This window comes from Meleagris gallopavo, chromosome 11 (genome assembly GCF_000146605.3).
Source record: "Meleagris gallopavo isolate NT-WF06-2002-E0010 breed Aviagen turkey brand Nicholas breeding stock chromosome 11, Turkey_5.1, whole genome shotgun sequence".
Lineage (NCBI taxonomy): Eukaryota > Metazoa > Chordata > Aves > Galliformes > Phasianidae > Meleagris > Meleagris gallopavo.
This window is the reverse complement of record NC_015021.2, coordinates 17,360,282-17,385,286: the sequence shown is the minus strand read 5'-3', so window position 1 is coordinate 17,385,286 and position 25,005 is coordinate 17,360,282. Positions and strand designations below refer to the sequence as shown.

General features: G+C 45.2%; 1 protein-coding gene across 4 annotated transcripts in view; it reads right to left on the bottom strand.

Moving 5' to 3' along the window:
* Positions 1-25,005, bottom strand: part of TBL1XR1 (TBL1X receptor 1) — a 309,082-nt gene that overhangs the window by 150,447 nt on the left and 133,630 nt on the right. For all 4 annotated transcript variants that reach the window (XM_019619130.2, XM_019619129.2, XM_019619131.2 and 1 more), the window contains one exon: positions 5,011-5,199. The gene's annotated coding sequence lies outside the window, so the exon portion shown is untranslated. The remainder of the gene's footprint in view (positions 1-5,010; positions 5,200-25,005) is intronic.

Genomic DNA, 25,005 nt, shown 5'->3' with positions numbered 1-25,005 from the left:
AAAAAGGCAAAAAAATGGGAGAAGTTCTACAAAGGTCTCTGGCCATTCTCAAGACCAGAAGTGAACTTTCCAGACCTCACTATGGGTCTACTGGCCTGAACTGCATTATGTGCATCACAGGTGAGGTTTTCTCCTCAATATATTTTCTAATTTCCTTTATACAGGAAAATACAAGTATTTGTTGTTTTCCCTTGTTATGTATTAGCTACTAAGGCTTTCAGGCCCAATGTTGAACAGAAATGCAGTACCTGGTGGTTCCTACCCATAAGCAGGGAAAATGCATCATTGCATCTCTGACTCATTTCCACACTCGTTTCCCCCCAGCAGACTGTGGGAAATCCCCATGGGCTGCACAGGCACCTCGGGTGCTGTGAGTGTGAGTGTGTGGGGGGTGGTTTAGGATGAGGAAAGGGGATTGATGGGGCTTTATCATGCCTTGTGAAAACAGAGCCCGGAGAGAGAAGAGCAACACTTCCATTTGAAAAGAGGGAGGAAAAAGCCAGATAAAAGATATGCACTTTTCCTCCAAGACAGACTGCTAAATAGGCTCTTCTTGCTCACTGAGGTTCAGTAATGCAAGTTGACAGCATATTAAGGTTATTTCAGGTTCTTGTGTCTCCCAGGGTCATAAGCCTTCTGCTATGCATATTAATCCATCTTAGCATTCCTCCGAGTAGCTACGTAAGTAGGGCAATCGGTTTAGCATGAACCCTTTCCATTTACAGCGTAGCTGGGAGGAGAAACCTCCTAATTAACAGAATACCCACAGAAAATACAGAGAGATTTTAATATCATGGGGACATGGCACAACCTCCTGCTATTACAGAAAGACAAACCTGCATTGGAAATATATAATGGTGAGAGCAACCCAACAGCAGTGCTGTGCTGGGTGCTCCCACACAGCCCTGGGGGTTGGCACACCTGAATGCATTTACTTGTGTTCACAGGTCATGGCAGCCCTGCCAGCTTCCCTGCACTGTTAAGGTGACATCTGTGAATGTTGAAAATAAGAGTACTCGTTTAGAGCCCAATGGGTTCAATTCTCTATTCTTACACCATGTTCAGGGTGACTCAGGGCCAGCTTCCAAATTATCTGGCTGAGCCTACAAACCATTTCTCTGGTGCTGGAGAGAGGTGAGAGGGATTTTGCAGCAATGGAATAATGGGTGGCTTTAAACCATGACCCTCCCTGATGGCAAGCAAGCACCTGGTCTGTATGTGGGCCACTGGTCCAGCACATCTCAGCCAGGCAGTCGCCAAGGACTCTGCAGAGAGAAGGCTTCTCCAAGAGAGAACACCTAGGGGAAAATTTCCTAAGAACTATTTTGTTTGGATGGAGCAGAGTAAAACCAAATTCAGATATGGACTTCTGACTGCCTTCTCTTGGTACAGGGCCAAAAAGGCCAGAAAACGAAGATGATCTTATTTAGGAAAGCCCAGTAAATATTTTGCCTTTCTTCCATTCTGGGGAAACCAAATGAAAAAATACTATTTGTAAAATATGTATTTAATTGGTTTTACTAGCAATCTGTGAATTCATAGCAGAACTCCCGTGACTTCAAACCAATGAGCAAAGAATGAATGTCTCAAGAAAGAAAATGCCACTCAGCCAATGGAGTAAGTAAAACAATGAATGACTGCACATTTAGATCAATCAATATGGCAATTACACAAAATATTACAAGATCCGCGATTAATTAGGGATGACAAATTCCCCAAAAGGATAAAACATAAAAAAATTATAAAACATAAGTGAGAATCAAGCTAACAACCGGTGAGAGGAGCTGGTAGCACTTAGTGCTTCAGCATCCCATGGGGCTTCAACCAAAGGTCACAGCAACAATCTGAGCACCCCTAAGATGGACGCATGTACTCTGTGGTACATGCTGTCAAATGGATTGGGTAGGAGGTGCTCCCAGTGCAGGTACAAAGGAAAAAGCTCACCTTCTTTGTCTTTTGTTTGAGCTTCATCTACTTGCTGATGAAAAATCTCCTATGCAGTGTGAGTGCTTACAGCTCAAATTCGTTACTGCACATCACTGAGATATCATCACAGCATGTGCTCCTAATCTCATCAAGGAGGGCTGAAACGCTTTAGCTTAAACCTCTTCTTTGGAGGTTTGCACAGCATCCCCACAGATGTACCATCCCATCTGATGGGCTGGAACCCAAGGGGCTGCCTCAGGGACTCAGCACCTCCTGCTTCTTCGACATCTGATTTCTCCAGCCACTATTTTCATTCTCATTCTTTTTTTCCTTTCACTAGGCGATGTAGAGCATTGAGAAGCTGCTATACAAAAGGCTTGAGGGCCTGAGGATTGGTTGTTGTGGGAGCCCACAGCCGGCAGCCATCCCTGCCCCACCTGTGGCAGCTACAAGTTGGGTGGCCGCTGATGTAAATCATCCCAGGCCTGTATGTGGGTCTATTTATTTTAACACTGCAGAGTTTGTTCCTTCTCCAGACAGTATGTAAGGGTGAAGTGCCAAAATCCGCACTGATGTATAGCTCTCACCCTCAGATTTATAATATAGCAAAAGCATAAGTCAGGACAGAAGACTGAGAAGGAGCTGGACCATGCTTCTGCCTGTGCTGTGTTTAATTTACAAGAGAGATGGAAATCACAGAACACATCTGCCCTCTTATAGTTTGCCTTTCCTGCAAGATTCAGTCTTTGGTTCATCTTTTGCTCCTTGGGGCCAGTGTGGCCAAAAGGAGATGCAGTGGAATGAAGCTTTGTGCCTCTGTCCTCTGACAGAACAGCACGGAACTACCAAATGGGAATTACACTTTTCTGCATGCTGGCAGATTGACATTCATTCTCCTCTTCCCACACCTTGATTTATTCCCTTCCCACCAGGGCACTGCTCCTTTTTGCTCCAGCTCGCTTGAACCCTTGAAGTACTCAGCCTTGGGACTGAAGTCATCATCCAGATGAGAGAGACATTTTGTCTCCCCAGACAGGCTGGTGAAACAGTCCTTAATGCGGTCACCTCCTCGTGTGAGGGACAGCCCAGCCAGCCTGGCTACAGGGCTTCTAGGTGCAGGAGCAAACCCACACACATACAACCAGCTTTTCAGATACAGTGGGAACCCATTAAGCTTTGTGTGGTTATGCAAGCTGATACAAATGCCTTATTAATTAGAAAATCAATCACACTGTCCAGCTGATTGATGTTAATCCTACATCAAGAGAGGGGAACAATGGTATAATCAAGACGAGATCATTTCTTCCCATTACAGGGAAAGGGACAAGGCTGCGTTTCAAAGCAATTCTGCTGTGATGAGCTGCCAGGAGATGCATCATGTGCTAAGGGCTCTTTTAAGATGCGGCACATTATTGTGATCAATAATACTCAAATTTATACTGGATCCTGAATCTAAGGAAATTTTATATGAAGATTAGAGGAAATTATAATATGATCAGAGGGGAACACAGAGGAGGAGAGCTGTAATTATCCAAGGACAGACTTAATAAATAGGGAAGAGCTCAAACCCTGAGAAATCAGAAGACAGCAAGAATATGTTAAGGGTGGGGAAAGCTTTTCACGGCATCCAGCTAATGCTTCAGAACTGTAAAGTCATTTATTTCAAAAAAATTGATAACAGTTCAAAAGCCTAATGTTAGGCAAGCATAGAACAACAACTAAAAGAACAAACCAGTTCTTTGCCTGATCGGCATCGTTTGCAGCCAGTCCTAGCACCTAGGGACTGGTAGCAAACAGCCCCCAGCAGCTGTGTTCATGCTGTCCCAAGGCAGTGTGCCCAGCCAAGAATTTTGAAAAATGCAGACAAGAATCACACTAAATGATTGGAAGATGACTGGAATATAGCCCCTTCAACACGAGTCAGTCTTTGCAAGAAGCAAATGCTCATATGTTGTTTTGGTTCCAGGCTAATTGTTGTATAGCATATTCTATATAACATAAGACAAAGCCCCAAGGCTTGTAAGCCAAGTAGAATGCAAATTACAGCACTGACACAGCTGAAGGCTCCATGCAACTTTAATTAAGGGGGGTGCAATGTATGCATGAGACAAACGAGCAGGGCAGCTCCATTAGAAGGAGTGAGCCCTCGAAACACAGCCTGACTAATAGGCTGGAACACGGCTATGAAAATGTTCACCTTGACCAACCTAGACAAAGGATACTCATGTTTGCGGAAAGCATCACAGTCATTGTGTGCCAATGACATTTAGCATTTCTGTAACAGCTCACGGAAATGCTCCATGCTCCAGTTGCCGTTCCCTTTCTTTCCTTTATCTTTATCATTGTCTGTGGTACAGGAGCACGGGGAAAATTCAGTGAGGATTTGGGCTGCGCTGGGCTACAAACACACACGTAACCTCTGCCCTGAAGAGTGACCGCCCTAAATAGACACGGTGATAAAAGAAGGAGCAGAACAGGAAAACAACTGAAAGAAAATAGAAGAGCTTGAAAATAGAACTCTACAGTCAGGCTTCCATCTGATGCAAGTAGGAGTCATTCATAGTAAGAAAGCCAGCTAATTTAGGGAGGAAAAGAGCTGAAAATGCCTGATACATAGTGTGGGAAACTGGCTCATCAAGAGGTGGTTACTTTTGCATGCTGAGCTCTGATAAATTTGCTGAAAGAGCTTCACAAATGCCCCAGGAGACACAGGAGTTTTGCAATGGCTCCTGCTGGCTGCTATGGTCCTGCCTCATTTTCTCCGATGCAGGCAGGCGCTCCATGTGTCCTGGGATCAAACGCACAGTGGCTCCCCATGCTGCTCCATGTGCTGTGTGCACTACAGCTGAGACGTTTGCAGTTTCATAACTCAAGAATTCAGAAATAGATATAAATTCACACATTCCACCACAAACAGATGGTGCCTTTGGCTGCCTCTCGCTGCGTTCCTCGAAGGTAGCACTGGGTTGCAGACATCAATCTTTCTACAACAATTTCTGCTTGCAGGGGTTTGGGGGTTTGTTTTTGTTTCCCATTCATATTTCACACTGCAGAGGCTGAATGAACACATGCGGAATTACTGACCTGTTTCCTGTGCCAGGAGGTGCAATAACAGCTGGAGATGGCCAGGAAACAAACTTCTGGCTCTTGGTACTCTGATGTTCAGGAGGACTGGTGTGAGCAAAGTAGATACCAAGCTTGTACCCAGACTTGTTGGCTATCCTGAAGCTCTGAGGATGAGGAATTGGGGGATTCTTCCAAAGCTACTTCTTTCTGCAAAGGAAAAAAAAAGAAAGAAAAAGTAAATGGCTAATGAAAAACTTCTGCTACCCCTGTTGATGCGCAGGACGTGGCTATATTGTGGAGCAGGTTGTGCGAGTCCTCCTTAGTCCACAGCTGTAAAGATGTATTGCCTCTGGGTGGGGGCAGCTCAGGGGAATGGCCCTCCTGCACACTTAGGTTCAATTCCAGCAGAAAAGTTCTTTCACAAGGAAATGGTATCTGGAAATGTGCCCACGGGGAGAACTTGCAGCAGTTTCCAGGTTTGAGCGCAGCTGCCCCAAGGGCCAGGCACAGCCGGATGGCTGTGGGTCTGCTCAGCAGCCCAGCCGCCTGCAGCTTCCATGGATGTCTGCTGTGTCCTCATGCTACCCTTGCCAGCTGTGTCACTGGTTCCTCTTCACATGAAACTCATACCAAGACAACTCAATTTCTCACTGTATCCCCTCCCTGCTTGATCTGCATGGGCTGCACCAAGCAGTGTCTGGGGCATGTGGAAGATTTGCAGAGGCAGAACTGGTGGCATTCGTAAAACCACATAAACGTTAAGGCTGAAAAAGACCACTGAGATCATCTAGTCCAACTGTCAACCCATCTCCACCATGCCTTCTAAACCCTGCCCCTAATTCGGGGGCTCATTATGTAAAGGGAGCACCTGCCGGTAGGACCACTAGGAGAAACACTGCCAAATGGTGAAAAAAATCTGCGGAGGCTGTCATATTACAACTGTGGATTCCTTCAGCGTCTGAGCTGACAGTGAATTTATTGGGAAGGAAATGAAGGAGAGATGGCAAGAGGCATGAGCGACCGAGCAATAATGCACAAGGGAAGCAGCTCCAGTTATTTCTCAGCCATCACTCAGAAAGGGAAGGTAGGCAGCTCTTCAAGCAGCCTGTTTAATGCTGGCACTGTGCAGTAACAGGAAGCTTGCCAGCATATTTCATTAAAATACCTTTCCATCCGTTAATAATCATTCTCTGTGCTTTAATAGCACTTCCCCTCCAAGATTTCCAAGTGAACCCATAAATGTCAACTCAACCTTGAGAAAGGAGTATTCTTAGAGCGATTTTATACTTGGGTAAAGGCAAGGACAGAGAGATGTCTCACCAAGGCCCTGCACCGCAGCACTACTGCACGAAGCCAGATAACCGAGTGACTGCACAGGGAAGTCCTGAGCCAGGAACCAAATCCAGGACTGGCAACTCTCATTCACAGCTTTTTCCCTTCTAATAAAACTTTCCACAGACTTTGCACATGAGATGTTATATGCCAAGTTCCAGGAATAAGTTAATTGGAAACAAATGCACTGCATGACCAGGAAAAGTGTGTTTACAACAGCACTGCTGCTACCATTGCCCCACCACCAACCTGGTGCAGCTGGATGGCTGAAACCAGAACAGCACATTGGCTCCCTGTTAGCCCACTGATGGCATGAGCAGTTTGAAAGTGGTTTTCTATGGTCAGGACAGTTGGTTCTGCAAAGCAGCACTGAATACCGTAATTCCTAAGCCAGAAAAATGGCCTTCAGTGATTTTTGAATATGGTCAAGTCAAAGACATTTCTGAGAAACTGGAAATTTTCCTGTTGATGAAACAAGTACTCATGTATCTATACACTACATTTTGCTTATTTGTAATTACTAAGAATAGAGGAAAAAGCTATTAATCTGCTTGAAATAGAGAAACTTCTGCTGTGTGTTTCAAACAGGAATTGCTTATGGTAAGTACTGCTGTCAGCATCACCAGCTCTTTCAAAGAGAACATGTCAAGGGTTTCTCTGGGACCATGCAGTTACTGCACTTGGTTTTTTTCTGGAATGTGGTCTGATACCAGGTCCCTTCCTTACAATGGGCTGTGTCCCCGTTTTCTTCAGAACTGAAGGCCCTGGAGCTCCCCAAGTGCAAAAGGAAATGAGTGACAGCAATAAAAATGGTAACAGTAGTGACAGTAAGTGGTGGATCAAAATCTTAATCCTAGAGAGTAATGGTATGAAATATGCACTTGACCCTACAGTGTGTTCTCCAAAAAACCCAAGGCTATTGACAGTGCAGGGCAGAGCAATTCCTCTATGGAAATACTCCAATCACTTTGACAAAAGTGTCATAACCTCGATCCAGAACAGCCTGCACACTCAGTCCAGAGTGTTTCACAATCACATTACGTTACGGTTCTGTCCCAGCCTGTCTGGAGACACTGATATGTCCTCTGCACTCGGAGGCAGATAAGTGGGAAACCACACATATTTCTGGTAAAACTGGGTGTAATCCCATATCAAAATAAGCTTCTGATGTTTTAATATTTTGAATTATTTTCCTGATTTAAAAAACAAAACAAAACAAAACAAAACAAAAAACCAACAAAACAATAATCAGCAAAGCCACAAATGCATCGTGACATTTTGTCTGTCCTTCCCTGGGACTGAGTGGGCTCCACTGGAAACTGCCATAGCATTATCTCATAATATGACACTGCCGTAGGATGCAGCCTTTGCTAACAGCCTGGTGCCTGGCACCTCAGTGTCTCTGAGGTTGAGCTTTAAGGGGGCGGAAAATCAGATTTTGAGGGCAGTAGGTGAAAATGCCACGGTGACACGTGTTAAGGAGCAGTTTCTGTATATCCTGAATGAGATGGAGGCCCAAGAGACAAGAAGACATAGACAAGAACCAGTTCCTCACAGTGCCAATGCCCAGTCCATCTGCCAGCCTGCTGCTTGACCCAAGCCCTTCTCACACCTGTGCTCATGTTTCTCAGCCAGGCAGAGAAAAGAGAAGAAAAGATATGATGATTTTCCTTCTTTTGAGACCAGCAGAGGGGAGCAGCCCCTTCCATATCATCATCATGGAAAGTGGTCACTGTGCCCTGGCCAGGCTCTGGCACTGCAAGAACACCTGGTGCCAAACGATGGGCAAATGTTGAGAAATTCTCCCACATGAAAAATCATTATGAGCAAACAGCCTCATAAAAAGTCTAGGAAAGCATGGTAAATCAGGTTAGCTGGGTGGGAGTTGGTACAAGCTGCTGCCTTGGCTGGTGCAGACAGAGGGCTCAGCACAAGGGGAACACATCAGTGCTTGCAGCCAGAATGAATAGAATCACAGAATCATAGAAGCATAACAGTTGGAAAAGACATTTCAGACCATCTAGTCCTACCACCAACCCATCCCCACCATCCCATAACCATGTCCCTCAGTGCCATATCTCCTGGTTCCCGAACACCTCAGTGACTCCACCACTCCCTTGGCAGTCTGTGTCAATGCCTCAACGTTCTTTCTGAGAAGGAATTTTTCCTAACATCCAATCTGAACCTCTCCTGCTGCAACTTAAAGCCCTTATCTCTCATCCTGGTACAACAGCCCAATGTGCAGGAGCAGGAGCGGCTCATCATACAAGTGTCAGTGGCACTATCTTTAGTTTTATTTGCTAATGAGTGGCAATTTGCTGCAGGTTGTAAAAGAGGAGTGGGAACAGTTCCTGCTTGGGGAGAGAGTGGGAGCAGAGCCTGGTGAGCCCATGTGTGCAAATGTGCACACTGATATAGGCACTGAGCTGCCCAGCTCACAGGGAGACTTGAAGTCACTGTGAACGCAGGAAACCCAGGCACAAGAAAAATATTGTGATTTTTACCCACTGCAGTTAGTAGATGATATTCTGAATGTCCAATAAGTAAATAAATAGAGGCACTGTCACAATGAGTGTTGTTAATGAGCACCCAGCCCTTTTGGCTCCTGAGATAAAAGGCTGTAAGTGCAGAGTGTTAGAGCTGATAGTTCTATTACGCAGAAGATAAGCAGTGTCCATGAACTGGCATCTCTGTGTGGAGCTGCAGGCAAAACAAGCACTAACAACCACTGGGACCTCCACCTGGTATCTTCTGTGGGAAAACCATGTGCAGAGTGGGGCTGAAACACTCAGTGAAAGGTGGAATCTCTCCACACGTCTGTATTTCAGCCCCAGTTGTATTCTTCTGTAGCTCTTAAATTTAATTTAGGCTAATTAACGTGTTCACAGCTCTAGTTGCAGATGTATAGGCTTAGTGCCACCAGCATTGCTGTGGGGTCACAGACGTGGTGGAGGAACGGGACTGGGCTGCGGCTGCCCACAGGGCTGCACAGAGCCTGCACTGCAACCCTGCACTCTGATTTCTTTACAAAATCCACAATTTTCCCTCCTCCATTCACTGTTTATGGAAATTAATTTTAAAATATTGTGCAATTAAAAGAAAATAATGTTTTCCTTCCCTTGGCATAGAGAGCTTTCTTCTGAGCAGGAGGGAGGGGTTTCTGAACACATCTTTCCTTTTTAAGGAGTTGAATGGAGGCTCCTATCCTTTCATGTTTTAATTAATTTTTGCATAGTTGCTTCATTAATTGATATTTATGTATTGCTTGTGCATAAATTCTGGAAACAGTGCGTAAGAGGATGTTCTCATTACAGCTCTACAAGGGCTTGGCCAATGCTGGAATATTAATAAAGGCAGACGAATGGAAGAGCACAGCTCACTTCCCTGCATCTGAGGCTCCAGTCATGGGTGACGCCATCAGGGAACAGACGCTGTATGAAAGGCATCTTTGTGTGCTGTGGGAGCACCACGCCTGTGCAGGTCAGTGCCAAGCCATCAGGGATACTGCTGAGGATAGTGCACGTGGCACTGGGTTCTGCAGGTCCTACAAAATCCAGCGTGCACAAAGAGCATCTTTGCATGTATGTCTGCCATGCTTTATGGAGGGTGGTATTAAAAAAAAAGAAATGAGTTATTTGCAGGAGCAGACATTCTGAGACTCTACTCATCATAAAATCATAGAATTACAGAATCACTAAAGTTGGAAAAGACAACGAAGATCAAGTCCAACTGTCAACCTATCCCCACCATGCCCACTAAACCACATTCCTGAGTGCTGCATCTACCCTTTTACTGAACAATCCAGGGGCAGTGACTCAACCACCTCCCTGGGCAGCCTGTGTCAGCACCTGACCACTCTTTCGGAGAAGAAATTGTTCCCAATATCCAACCGACGCCTTCCCCGGTGCAACATGAGGCCATTCCCTCTTTCCTATCATTAGTTACCTGGCAGAAGAGGCCGACCCGCACCTCTCTACAACCTTAGCAAAGCCCCCTTCATCACCACACATTGTACAAGCCACACACAGCCTGACACCTCCTAGCACTGCCTGGGTGGGATGCCAGCCCCCAGCAGTGCCAAGGCCCTTCCAACATGGGCTGAAGCCGCTCAGGGCGGTGGCCATGCTTCTGCACTGAGCCCGGTGTGCCTCTCAGCGCAGCCCTGACCAGGCACTGGGCTGGCATTTTGCTGGCAACTCCCAGCTGAAAACCTCTCCCCATGCCCTCCAAAGGCATGCGGCTGCTTAGAGGGGCGAGTTATGATCTGCCCAATGAGCTGTTGTTATCTGAGATTTTATTAATCATTTACTGCGTTTTATGAGGTTAGTCACCTGCATCGTCTCTGTGCTGACACAATAATTTACCCCTGCAAGGATGAAGAATAAAATAAAAGATCATTTACTGGCAGCTCATAGTGCTCTTATCGGGTTACAAAGGCAGTATGTGGAGAGAGATTTCTGCTGGGGAACACAAAGGCACGGCAGGGCACAGCCAAAAGGGTATTGCTGAAGATTGGGTTTATATCAAAGAAAGCGATAATCAATTATTCAGGGAGCTGGAGCTGATGTATCCCTCCGCATAGGTCTGTGAGCTTCTCACTGGCTCAGCTGTGGTAAGGGCTACACAGAGGTCAGCAGGCCACAGGAGGACACAAATACTGAGCTCATCATGTAAATACGAGAGGTATTAGAAAGCACAGAACGAGCTCAGCCTCCACTCTAGGTGCCCATTAGTCCCACAAGGTCAGCTGTGGGGCTGTCCCATGGCTCTGCACTTCGTGAGAAACCCAGGAGGCCCCACAGAGCTCCCCTCCATGCAGGGAGCAGAATGAGAGTGGTGCACATAGCAGCTCTCATGGTGCAGCCCCTCGTAGCAGAGCCCTGGGAGCCTCCTGCTGTGTCCTCTGCACTCAAGCCTCCTCAGAAACATTTTTCAAAATAATTGCCTGGATAAATTTGTTGGTAAGCAGCAGCACGGCACAGAGAGTTTTTATAACTCTCTCTGATTATTTACAGCTGCTGGTAGACCACTCTTAAGGCCATTACTCACCACAAATCTCCTAATATAATGCTTCTAATGTAAGAAAGCGTGTCCTTGGTGGGCTGGGGGCTGCCAGCCCCTGGTTGTGCAGCATCTACAGCATCACCCTGGGCCAGGCATTGTCCGGGGTGCAGGAGAAACATGCTAACACAGCAAACAGCCCCCCTGAAAGCACTGATAAACAAATATGCAGAAGTCATGTATTTTATAAGGGTAGAGCCTTCCTAGTAATAATTAGCTTCTAAACATACCCCTGTCCTGTATAATAAATGAACAGCACAGTAAATGTTATGAGAATAATTCATTATTCATCACGAATAACAAATGGAGGGAATAATTTACCAGGCACTAACCTCTGAAAGGGGCCTACTCTGTCAGAGCCACAGAGGGACGTGGCACCAGGCTTCTTCATGCCAGCCCCACAGGCCCTGGGTTTGGTGGTGTACCATAACACAGTCCAAGCTCCTGTCACGTTTTGTGCTGCTTTGGCATCCCTGCAGAAATGCAACCTGTCCTGCCATCCTGCATCCCCAAAGCTCGTAGCACCAGACCAGTCCTCTGCAGGATGTAACTGCTTTGCAGAGCCCCCGCTTCCCCCAGAGACCTGAGAGCCCTCAAAGCTCTTTCAGGGGCACAGTTGTGGACTCATTCCTGTTTTATGTCTGCTGATTGTTATTTGTTTATTGCTCTTCATTCTCTTGTGTCCCTGGTGCTCCAGATGACAGACAACACATAAATCACTGCAGTGGAGCACAGCGAGTGGAGAAGAAGTGTATAAATGTATGTGTGTATGCTGGAGGATCAGGAGTGTTGGGGGATCCTTTGCTTATCCACTGCCATCAGACACACAGCAGAGTGTGCTCAGGGATCTGCTGGATCCCCAGCTGCTAGGGACAACTGAGACAAAGCCCTCAGGAAAGGGGTCCCCACAAAATCACTGCAGATGCCAAGCTCATCAGCTGCCCCTTGGCACCAGTGTCCCCTGCAGATTGCTGCCACGTGTGATTTGTTTCTTTCAAGGACCCTAAGTTCACATGTGCAGTCAACAGACCCGAATACGAAAACTAAAATTCAGCATCCTGTTTTTGGGCAGTTATTTTTGTTCTAACCTCTCACCTATAGTACTGTTCCTGGATGTGAGTAGGCTCCAAGACATAAAGGATAGTTAAAAGTATCTGTCCATTATACAGTAACTGCCCTCATGTGAGTTCAGTTTGGTATGTTTTCCAGTGGTTCCAAGCTTTGCTAAACTTGTATTTTTGAGACTATTTTTGAATAATGACTGCCATAACATAATCAAGATAATGCCAACAAACTGCCTTCTGACCTCCAGCATCTCAAAATATCCACAAACCTGCTGACTAACTGGGTATTTTTGGGGCTCTGTGGACTTTACAGCCCCGAATTAACGACAGAGAGGGGATTTACTTTTAAATCAATGTGAACTCATGAAACTGGGGTGCGTGCTGACAGCAGCTCCAAAGAACACAACAGTGCTGTGCTGGAGCACTGGGGTTACAGCGAGCGCAGCAGCACCTGGCAGCCTTGCTGGCATTGACCCGTTTGGTGTGGGTCAAAGGGAAGTTTATCAACACTTCGACCCTTTTAATTGGCAACACACCTTTCTAGGCTCTATCGGTCAGCCTTGAAGCCTAACCAGCTCCCTTGTGAGGAATTTGAATTTGGCACACTTACACGAGACATAATGTGGCAACAGAGGTAGCTCTATATGTATGGTAATTTTTAGAGCTGAGTGACATTTTTCAAATGGATGAGTTCACTGAAAAATGCAGGAACCAACAGTATTTGTGAAAAAATTAGAAAGTGTACAAATGTTTCATTTGAACATGTCAAAAGAAATGGTTTGGAGGAGCAGAGACATTTTGTTTCAACAGCATCAAAACAAAATATTTTGACTTTTTGTTTTGAAACAAGCTTTGTTGTTTAAAAACTGACCTATATTTTAGAAAAGTTTTGGTCTTTTTTTAAAACCAACATTATATAACAGAACAAAGAGCATTTATTTTCCTATTAAGGAAAATGCTTAGTTTTATTCATTCTCTCCGTTATTTTGGTTGTTTGTTTGTTTGGACTTGACAACCAAACTGAACAATCCACATCCATCTCTCTCCTTCCCTGTTAGCATCCATGTAGCATCTCCCGCTGCTAACGAAAAGACGTGACTTCCACTCGGAGATGCATCCCTTCTGTTACTCAACATCCTCATCTTCTCTGTGCAGATGGGGGCTGCTGGGACAGATCTCTCCCCATCCTGCACAGCAGTGGCACATGGGGCCATGCAGGCATGGGTGACCTGGTGGCCTTGGTACAGGACACAGACGTGCCTCACAGCTGTCCCCTATGCCTGACTGCACCTGGGCTTGTCCCCGCCAGGCTCTGCCCTTATCAGGCTGTTATTTAACAGCACAAGTTAATGAACAGCTCTGTGCTCTGCCAGCAAAATGAGCCCTCACTGGCGTTTATCTCCTGATCACGCGGCAAGGGAGCAGCAGAACAAAGCAGAATTTGTCGTGTCCTATTGCTCACTACCTGAAAAGCATGATAAAGCTCAGCCATGCAGCCACACTGCTTTCCAATGGCAACTTAATCTGCCTTTTGCTTCCCTTCCCACCTTGAGTTTCAGCTCTCAAAATAGAACCATGGGGCTGGCTCTGCTCATGGAAAGCTTGCTGCCTGCCCCTGGTGCTCTCCATTGATTTGCCCATATTTTGGCTTAGCATCCCACCAGCAGCATTTGTCCCAGAGCAAGGACCTCCTGTAGCCATCAGACACCTCCCTGTGCTCAATGCCCTGAGGACCATGAGAACCAAAGCTACTCATGCTGGGAACTCTACTAAGGGTGCAGCTCCCAGAGAAGCCACCTGGATCTTTGGGGCTATCCTCACAAATAGGAAATACCTGATCAGATGGGTTTTGGTGTTTAACAAACCCAAGGATATTTCACAGGTGTGTGACAAAGGGCTGAGAGCTGTCTGCACTGTTCATAGCCTGCTACCTGAGCACTCATGGAAAAACGTCATGTCGAACTGAGCAGGGGCAAGATTTCAATCTATTCTTCATCAGTAGGTATTGACACTCCTGATCTTCAATCAGAATGCTTTTTGGATACTGGCTTCCTCATGTAATTTGATTAAAAGTCGTTCTGTCCAAGGTCTAGCTGGACAGCAGCCACTACTTGTTGTGGTTCCTACAGCCTTCCCACCACAGAAGAACACCCAGCATTTTTTTCCTTGATCTCTACATCCCTTCAGGAGTTTGCTGTAAGATTCCGGATTGTGAGAAATTTCTAAGAACCATCAGTTTCCTAGGGGTTGTTCTCATGCCCTGTGTGACACAGGAACCTCCAGCCGCCTATTCCTAGGCTCTGCAGTTAGACCGGTGAGCCCGAAATCAATGCTTATCTCAGCGTTCTGCCCAGAGTAGTGGTTAGCAGCGTCTTCTGTTTCATTCACTCGTGCCTTCGGCAGCTATTTCAGCCCATGCCCTTTTCATCCCAACCCCCTCCCCTAACCACCCCGGGCAGCTGGAGCAGCGCCACCTCTGCAGAGACCCAGGGCACGCACGGCTGCTCTACAAAGTCCTTCTCCAGGACAACCCAATTCAAAAGCCATTTCCAGCTCTATTATTAGTCTCAGCCCAGGGCAATCTACGGTCTCTGGTGCAGCCAGCCCTGCCAGTCACTGCTGCTCAATGCACTCAGCTTTCCTTCCAGTTTAAGGTTAACAAAAATTAAATTTGTGCGGCCAAATATAGGCAGAGATTTCATTCCCATAATGAGACCCTGTCTGCATTATTAAATCCCAGCCTCTTTCATGTGAAACACAAATATATCCATCATAGATTAAAAAAGAAAAAATATAATAATATTCCACTGGATTATGTACCCTGGGAAAAGAGGGAGTGTAAGTTTTCTGCTGCAGTCACAGCAGTAAGCAATGAGCAGCATCCAGGAATGACCCCTCACTGCTATGTTGTGTTAGCAAACAAGCAGTACCAAATTTCTCTGCAGTGCTGGGAGAGGACAAAAACCTGGGGAAAAAAAGCCACCAGTTTTTGTTTGTTTGTTTTTTAACACAGTTGGGGCTTTATGAACAGACAACACACATCTGTCATCAGATCTGCCAGTGCTGATGTGTTTGTGGTGGCTGCGTTAATAATGATGGCTATTTCTAACCTCTTTAGATTTGTTTTAAGGATTTTGATGCCGGGCAAATCTGCCTTAACATTAAATGCTTTGAAAGGGAGTGGAATTGCCCCTGGTTTGCAGCATCTCAGCATGCACACAGGTAACCTTAAACCGCCACCCACGTGCACACGACCAGTCATACAACATCACTTATAGGGCACAAAGTGTCTTTTAGCAGGTAATGACTAAAACGTGGCTAACTCAAAGACATTGCGAAGTTTTAAACACAGGTGCTTTTACCAGATTTTTACCTAGAAGCAGCAGACACATGAGGTTCCTGGGAGAGTTACGGCTATGGGGCAGCGCACAGTCTGAAACACAACATTTCTGTCTTATCTTTTAAGTGGCTTTCCTTCAAAATTACATCGAGTTTTGGAATTCCCCCTCCAAGTGCTCTGCCTGCACTTCTGGCAGTGGCTGTACCTCTGTGGCTCCATCCCAGAAGGGTGCTGCAGACAAGCGTTAGAGCTGCACAAATGTTTCCAAATGCAACCAATCAAAGTGCTACTCTATTTCCCCCCTTCTCTGATGTTTAGAAATAAATATTGGCAGTGCTTATTTAGAGAGTTTTGGAGTATTTCAGAGCATGTCAGTAGCATGCTGTCTCTCAGACCGAGGGAGCTTGTAATTCTGTCCGGGGACCAAACAGTGCAGGCTTGGAAACCCAATTAAAAAAAGAAAGAAGAAGAAACTAAAGCTCTGCATGCAACACCTGCAGCAACCGCTTCCATCACTGGAAGATGTTGGTTTTTTTGTTTTTTTTTGCACACTCTGCCTAATCCTATATGTAAAAACTCCTTAATCTTCTTCTCTTTGATGGCATGTTTTGCTCACCCAGAGAACAAATTCTAATATCTAAATTTCCCGAATTACCTTGTTTAATCATTCTCTACTTCTTATCTTTCCTGTCTTGACTCCCTTCTTACAAGTCTTGATTTGCTACTCGTAAGAATTACTGCAGTGTACAAATTGTTTCTATTTGTATCTGCATGTGAAGTTGGTTGTGAGATGCCTTGGGAAAATTAGCTTTAAAAATATCATATGAAAATAAACAACATTGCATTCTCCATCAGGGAAAGCTAGGCTGGCTTATTGTCAATACATTTTCCACCTTGGGAGATTTTATTTTTTTCTTTCTCTTTTTTTTTTTTTCCCTTTCCTCTCTCTCTTATCTGTGCATCATTTAGATTATTGCTTTCTGGTTTTAGTTTTTTTTTATTTTTAATTTAATTTTTATTTTTTTATTTTTTTCCTGGGAATCACTCCAACAGTGGAACTAAAAGGTCATAATTTGATGGAATACAGTAACGGTGATGCTGGCTGAAATCTGCACACACTGTTCCCTTCCGTTAATGTTACTGAGATAGCAGGGTGCTGGAGAAATGGATGACCTACTTTTATCCTCTGCATTAGAGATACATTTCACAAGGTGAGAAGAGTGTTTTGAATATGTATGCAAAACCCAAAGTCTGTTTTAGAGCTGCGCCAATGGCAACCCCATGACTTCCATTAATACCGGTATAGGTCAATTCAGAATTACAGAGTGAAGATAAGGGAAAAACCACAAATATCTGTGTGTCTGCAGCACAGCCCCACCCTGCTATTCTTGGCCAATTCTGCTATGAAATGGCATTCAGTCATCCTCAACTGCTTTTAATTATATTAGCAGTGTTATTGTAGCTGTTACGGTCGAAGGATATGACTGAGGCAAGATTTATTCAGAGAAGTAATACCATTGGTTGGACCAAATGATGCACTGATAGGCTTTTTGGCAAATAAATCTGAAAAAGAGCTTGTGTGCCTGAAAATGCACCTGCTTTTTCTCAACAAATATCAGTTTGTTATAATAAAAGGCATTACCTCTCCCTGTAGACTTTCTCTCATTTAATTATATTAGCATTAAAAACAGGTGAACCAAATTGCCTAAGGTAATTTGTTTTGTTCCCAAACTGCGGTGCTGCCTCCAACTGGAGCATCCTGCTTCCAAACTGCTCTCAAAGAGTGAAGACATCAGGTCACAGTTATTACTGCACACATATTAACAAATTGATGAAAAACAACAGAAAAAGCACAAATCATCAGACTTTGGGTTTTGAAATGAGCTTTGCCAAGGAGAGAAAAGGCCAATGCTCAGAAGGCTGTGGCTGCCAGCACCCATGGAGCTGCCCTTGTCAGTACCTGGGGATACCAGGTTTGGTCCAAGGAACCAGCTTCTGCATCTCCATCTAGCTCCAGCATTGTTTGCATGCTGACCCATTTCCCTGCCTGGAAGAATCCCAAAGCAGAAGCCCCAGAACACTTGAGCTCCTTGTCTTCCAGTTCAGCGTGAAGCTAGAAGCATCCAAAATTTTTAGCCAAACTAATTTCTTACCACGTTTCCAGCCAAGTGCACAGACTCAAGAGAATCCATGAATTATAGATAAGCAGCCAGGCTTTTTCTCCTTAATTTTGTTTCTAATGACAAATGGCCAAACATAACATATGGAGTCATCAGTTGGTAAAAAACAACAGTGAGAATATGATGTAGTGGGATCAATGCTTAGATATTGGTTGGATATTTTGATAGGTTGGATATTAGGAAAAAAGTGGTCAGGCATTGGAACAGACTGCCCAAAGAGGTGGTGGTGTCACTGTCCCTGGAGGTGTTCCAGAACTGTGGATATGTGGCACTGAGAGATGTGGTCATTGAGCACAGTAGGGATGGGTTGATGGTTGGACTTGGTCATCTTAGAGGTCTATCTTAACCTTAATGATTCTATGATTCTAAATGATGATGAGAAATAAAAGCATTCAGTGCCTGGACAAAATTTAAGCTCCTTGGCCAGAAAAAAGAATAAAATTTTCAATGCTTCTCTGTTCCCTGGCTACGCAGCATTTAATGTTGTGTTTGACATTAAACATTGCAGGATGGCTTTGTTTTGGTCACAAACAAAGTGGGCTCCTCTTAACATTTATTCCTCAAGAGTAGGGATTTTATTTAATGCAGAATTTGCAAACTGAAAGGATACATCTTTTGTATGCTTTCTTCCTCTGAGGATTTTTTTAAAGGAATATATTTGTTTCACAGCTTTCTGAATGCATATTTGCTCTAAGTGCTCGCTCCCTCACTCCTTCTCCCCAGCTTGTTTACTGAAGGAATAAAAACTTGACCTTGACTTTAAGGTCTCTAGTTTTCCAGACTGTACAGTCAGCAGAGAGCAAGGGGAAAAATCAATGTGAACCACATTAGACAAGGCGAAGGGTAATGCGTAAGTGCTGGGAACTCATCCTGGAAATGGAAACGACTGAGGTAATTCGTAAAGGAAAGCAGATCCCACTCATGCATCCATCTCCTGTGGCTAAAACCCCTCTACTCCTTCTTTCTCCCTGCCTTTCTCCCAGTGCTCAACACAGGGGCCATCAGAAGATGGGAACACCCTACATGCAACATGGATCTAGTGATGGAGACCCTGGCATAAATTCTGGCCATGTCCCCAGCCAGCAGCTCTGTCCTCGCACTGACTCTGGGTGTCACAGAGCTCCCGTTAACGTCTCCAATAAAACAACACATCACAACAATCAACAAGACAGGTGAGAAAGGCCAGCTCAGCAGATAAACACGGTGCCCTAATAAGGATGTCAGCAATTGCCAACCACGATGGATAAGATTGCATTTGTCAGCAGTGGCCTCACAAAGCCCACTCCTGCTCCTTCCCAACCTGTATTAGGGGACAAGCACAGCCGTTTCCCTGCCGTGTCCCAATTCCTGGGGCAAAATCCTGTCTGGAGCACTGTCAGGATGCTGAGGTCAGGGAGCCAGACCTCACCACTATGTGAGCCCTTCCAGGGGCTTATGATCTGGTGTGGTTCAGTTTCGGTTCAGTGCGTTGAAATGCCACTGAAATGTCCTCAGCAATCACAGCAGGCTGTTAATATGTATTTGTGTGGAATTTTTAATTAATTAGATGGCATTAGAGGACCAGTTGTGCTGTCAAAATAGCTCAAAAGTACTGTTTTAAAAAGGAAATTAATATTTAATAGAAAAAAATGCAATAGCTCTCCGAAGCCTTAATTAAATGCATATACCTTTATGGCTCTTGCTAGCACTTTATTCATCATTGAGGGAATGGCATCACAGGGGTTTCTGCAACACAGGGTGCGCCCGGAAGCACAGCCATACATCAGACTTTTCTTCAGAGCCCCATTCCACTCTTAAACAAGGAACTGTCATAAGGCTTTGGGAATAATATCTGTCTGTGCCTTGCAAACAGCCTGCTGGAGGAAGGAGGAGGTGGCACCAGGCAGAGAGCAGCCGCACAGTTATGGAACCAGCAGCCCACCCACATCTTAGACATATGGGACCATTTGGGGTCAGCTCGCAGCCACAGCAAACGCTGGTCCTGAGCAGGGAATGGCTCCATGCAAAGAGCCTGCGCTGTCAGTGCACCTGCAGGTGCAAAGAACTGACTTGCAGCAGCAATGGCCATTCATCACATAGATTAGTTCTGCATATGTACATCCTCATTTGCAAGTAATCCATACATTTCATCAGATAATTCCCTTCTTATGCAAAGGCAAGTTAAGAACAAGCAAGCTGAAGTGAGCGTCAGGCTGAAGCCTTGTAGCAGGACGTGTGGTTGTGAAGAATGCAGCGCAGGGTAACGTGAGAAGCCAGCTGGTAACGTTTCGTCACTTTTTCCAGGGTGGAAGAATTTATAGACCCTATCTTCAACACAAATCATCTCTATTAGCTTCTACTGCTTTTAAAATTGGGTTCTGCTAGCCTTTATTTATCATGCTTTCTCAGGACCACACAAATTAAACAAAATATGCGTGGTAGTTGCTTTTCTATTTAAGCACATAAAAATACATGCAATGTCTAGCGCTAAGAATTTCAGCCACGGTCTTAAATGGACCTCTCCATTTTTCATGTCATCTCACATCCAGCCCATAGGAGCCACTGGGAACAATTTTGGAGCTAAGGAGTCCTATCTGCAGTCAAATTGAAAAACTCTTAATTTGGAAGCTCTTGAAGGTGGGGATTGACTTTTGTTCATGTTTTACACAGCATGTGGCACAGCTCAGTCCTGGAGGAGCAGCACTGAGCTCCGGGTACAATCCTGGTGGCACAGGGCTGGCAGGGGCTCCAGATTTCTTGCCTTTGTGGAGGTGGTCATCTATTTCCATAGCTACATGAAAACCCCAGGTGCTACTGCCTAAAGCTGCCCCCTGTACCCAGCATTAACATTATTGGAAATAGCATTAATAGTAGCCATAGTAGCACACAGTTCTTAAGTTATCTCAGATCTTTCTCCAATGCTGTTCTTACAAACCCACACCAGGATATTTCAACTGACCTGATGGGGGGAAGAGCTTCTGATTTTCAAAAGATCGTGGGCATTTTCTCTGCCCTGTTAGCACCATGAGCAGGTACACATTGCCCCAGGAGCCCAGCAGAGCATGGGCATGGCCACGCTTCGGCAGGCGGCAGCAATGCCTGCATGCTCAGACGGGTCACAGCAGGGCCTCGCTTGAAATCTGGGTGTATTTTTAGTTGAGCTATGTGAAGGATAGAAGTAGGGCAGCGGCGCTCGGCAGCGCTGCGCAGACAGGTTTTGCATACAGAGCAAAACTGGAGAGCAGGGGGTTGGGATTTTTCTTCCTTTTCTTCTGCTGACTTTGCACAAAAGTTGAAAATCTGGATCTATCCAGTGAGCTTGCATGAATTTGCACAGTAGATGTGTGAGAGAAAAATAACCTGTGTGGAACTGGAGAGAGCCATCAGTGCCACACGGGTCTGTGCCACTGCCTGCGGGGTTCGGGACAGTGCCCCATTGCAGGACAGAGGGATTTAGGATGGAAGAGGGCTTGGCAGCTCTTTTGAGATGTCTTCTGCACGTTCATGGCTCAGAAACCAAGCAGGAAATCAGCATCGCTTGAGGTGCTTCTCTTTAGCCTTATTCTGTGGTTTGGAAAGCAATTTGAATGGAAAATGAGAGTTTGAGGAAAAATCAGAGAAAGAAAATGGGACCGATACAAGAGGAGGAGAAATTAAAGGAGTGGAGTCTAGGCTTGAAAAACTCTTCTGTATCAGCATTTCTGCCCACCAAAAGGAAGCGTTTTATTTTCCCTGGAAGGAGACAAAACGAACAGCGGGGACTATTGTTGTGGCAAGAACACCTGGAGATGTGCTAGCTGCAGAGAGAGCTCTCTGGCAGGGATCGCAACGACATAATTTGCAGCAACATCTGCAGTTGGCCCAGCGACCATTTCTCCTCATTAATTAGCAGGAGCAGTGTGCTTGCCAGACAGTCTCTTCAGCTTTTGCCTTATTACTGTACCCCTTAGCTAATGAGCCATCCCCTGCCCTTCCTGCTGGGTGAGGTATAGCCCATCTGACCACAGAACGGGCACAGAAATCCAGCATGCATAAAGAAGACAGCAGTGTTTACCATGATTTCATGTGCATACCCTATGGGTCATATTTACTACAATCTCATGACTCAGCAGCAGCGGGCTGCGGGCCTGCAGAGATAACAGCAGAAGTTCATCAATGACTCCCCCGTCTCTCCCTGCATGCCTAATTCCATGTTGCAAGGTGTGCAGCCATGTATGTACCATCCCGGCATTTTCATTCCCTGAAATTATTTTTGACTCTGTGTAGTTTATTTACACCTCTGCCTGCATCCTCCAAGCTGATTAACATTTCACCGTGCCTTATTTTCCCTGCTTGAAAGTGAGAATTGTGTCTCTGTCCTTTGGAAGTGCTTCTGTTTCCAGCAGCATAAACCAGCTCTATTCATGCACATCCCCACATAGGGACCCTGGGCGTATCCACCTGGCCATCCCCATTTAGCACTGTCCTGATGGTGAATGACTTCTGCTAAAGAGAAGTCAACATGAGGCAGAGGAGGGTGGCAACCTTCATTAAGTCTCTGGCAAACTCAGCTTTCTTCTCTAGGCTTGCACTCGGACAAAATGCCAATTCCTGGACATGGCAGAGGGATTGCAGGCAGTTATTTGGGGAACTCTATGTCACAGTGCAATAAAAGCATTTCTCAAGGCAGGATCCCTTTCCTGCATATATGGGGCCAAGCCTCAGGCAACCCTGTGGAGTCATTTCATGCACAGCTTAATTCTTTCTGAAATGGGGAGAGGGACTTGTTCCAAGAAAACCCAACCAAAGTGATCAAGGTGGCTTAAAAACACGAGGCAACGACAGTGCTACGGCCCTGCTAGACAATAGCAAAACACATTCAAATACGCAACTCAGACCTTGCTGCATTACACATGTAATTAGGTTGTTTCCATGGTAATGATCTAATTATGGTCTTCTTGGCTTTGTGTAATCACATTTGCTGCATTTTGGCAGAGCTGTTTTCCTTATTTTTGAACTGCAACACTTGGCAAGATGTTCTTTCTAAAGCCGAATAATAATTTTGCCTGATGAAAACCAACAAGTCTGAGTTTTTTATGTAAAGCAGGGTTGAAGATACAAGACAAGACACCACAATGTGTATATATATAGCACTTTTATAATATAGATGTGTACATAAGGGAGGAATCTGCAATTTCTGTTCCCCCTTCCTTCCTACCTCTTTTCACCAGCGCTTAAAATAATAGTAGCACTGGTTCCTGCGTGGGAGGGGAAACTCCAGAGACCTCTCTTCTGTTCCCTGGGTTGTGTTGGACTGACCTTGAGCACGAGTTTTCACCTCGCCCTGCCTTATTTTCCCCGGCGATAACAATACTGACTGGAGACGTCTATGCAAAATGTATATTATTTTCACTAAGCTATTTCAGCTGCTGGTAAGCACGATACCTTTGAGACGGCTGGTGAAATCCTGGCCCTGTAGAAGGCCAAGGGCAAAGCTCTTATTGATTTCCATACTGCTGCAATTTCCCGTGTGCCTGTTCCAATAGCTTAAAAAATCAGATACAAAAAGCCAGATCTAGCAGCGTTGACGAATATGGATTCTCCACCCTGCTGCCCCAGAGCTGAGGATGCAAATATTCAGAAGGAAAGTGTGGTCAGAACACTCACCCCTGCACTCCCTTCAGAAGCAAAAGACACCTGGGTATGGCCAGGATGAGGCCGACAGAGGAAGGGAACTGCCCCCTACATGTGTCTCTTCTGCCCCACCGCAGCTACCGGGCACAAAGAAAACCAAAATGTGACACTTAGGGTCCCTCTTAGCTGCCGTGGGTACCAGCAGTGCTGGCACTGCGGGGACATCAGGACTTGGGACTTTTTGTTGCTATGGGTCCCCTTTTCCTGAGCCCACTCTTCCAAAGAGCTCAGCCCATTCTTCTGCTTTCAGGGTGGTTTTAGGGACATAAGGATCAAGGGACTGTGAGAGTCAGTGGTCGTAAGAATTTATTGCGCTCTGTTGTGCAGGAGAAGAGCTTATTACAGCCTGTAATCTCTCAGAGGGCAGCTCTCTCTTGAAGTTAGCTGCAAGATCTGGCTGTTAGTTATCACTTATAAAGATTTTTAAAGCTTTCTTGCAAAACAAAAGAAATATTTCTAGCTTGAGCAATAAGGGAGCTGGGGAAAGAGAGGAGATGAAAGGTCAGGCAAGAGGAGCTTGTGAAATCACACTGGAGCAGAACTGCGGGCTGTAGTCAGCCAGGAGCTCAGATTGCAATCGACAGGGCTATTCATGGGAGGGTTTTTGATCAGAGTTGCCATGACAATGGGAAATACCTAAAAAAGATCTATGAAATGTTACATCAAGCCAAGAAGTTAAGCCAGATCCCCCACGCTGGCTATTCCTGAGTCAGTAGCTTCCACTGTAGTATTGCTAAAGGATTTGGTCCTCTGACTTTGAAGATTCAGGAAAATAGGTATGAAATGCAAATTCTGAGAGAAAAGATTTGTGCCATATAGAATTTGCTATGGAAAGATGTTGGAAGTCTTGCAAATACTGTTTACAGCTTTTGCTTAGTGTACTGAATTTAAATACTAGACAACAGCATTCCCTGATTTTGATGGACAGGGGAGTGTGCCTGCTTTCTGAATGAATACAATAAAATACTCCTTCTGCACCTCCTCTGGGGTCTGCAGATTGAAATTTCCATCTATAAACCTTTATTAAGAGATTTCAAATCCAAAATGACTGGCACTGAATTTCAAGGACTCAACAAAAAGAATTCATTTCTGAAAGCACTGCTTTCCCAAGATAGCAGAGGTGATAAGAAAATCTGGCGTTGCCATTTTTGGAATGAATAATGATGTGGGTTTTTTTTTAATTTCTTTTGGCATGAGTTCATCTTTGAGTATGGGATCCCTGGAGCTTAAAGCATTAACCAGAAACTTTGTCTTCTGTTGTTTTTTTTGCAGCAGTGACCATGTTACTAGCCTGGAGAAAGTGTGTTATGCTATTGAGCCATATGTTTACATGTTAGGCTCTGTAGAAGCTAGAACTAGATGTAATTAGCTATTTAAAAGTTTT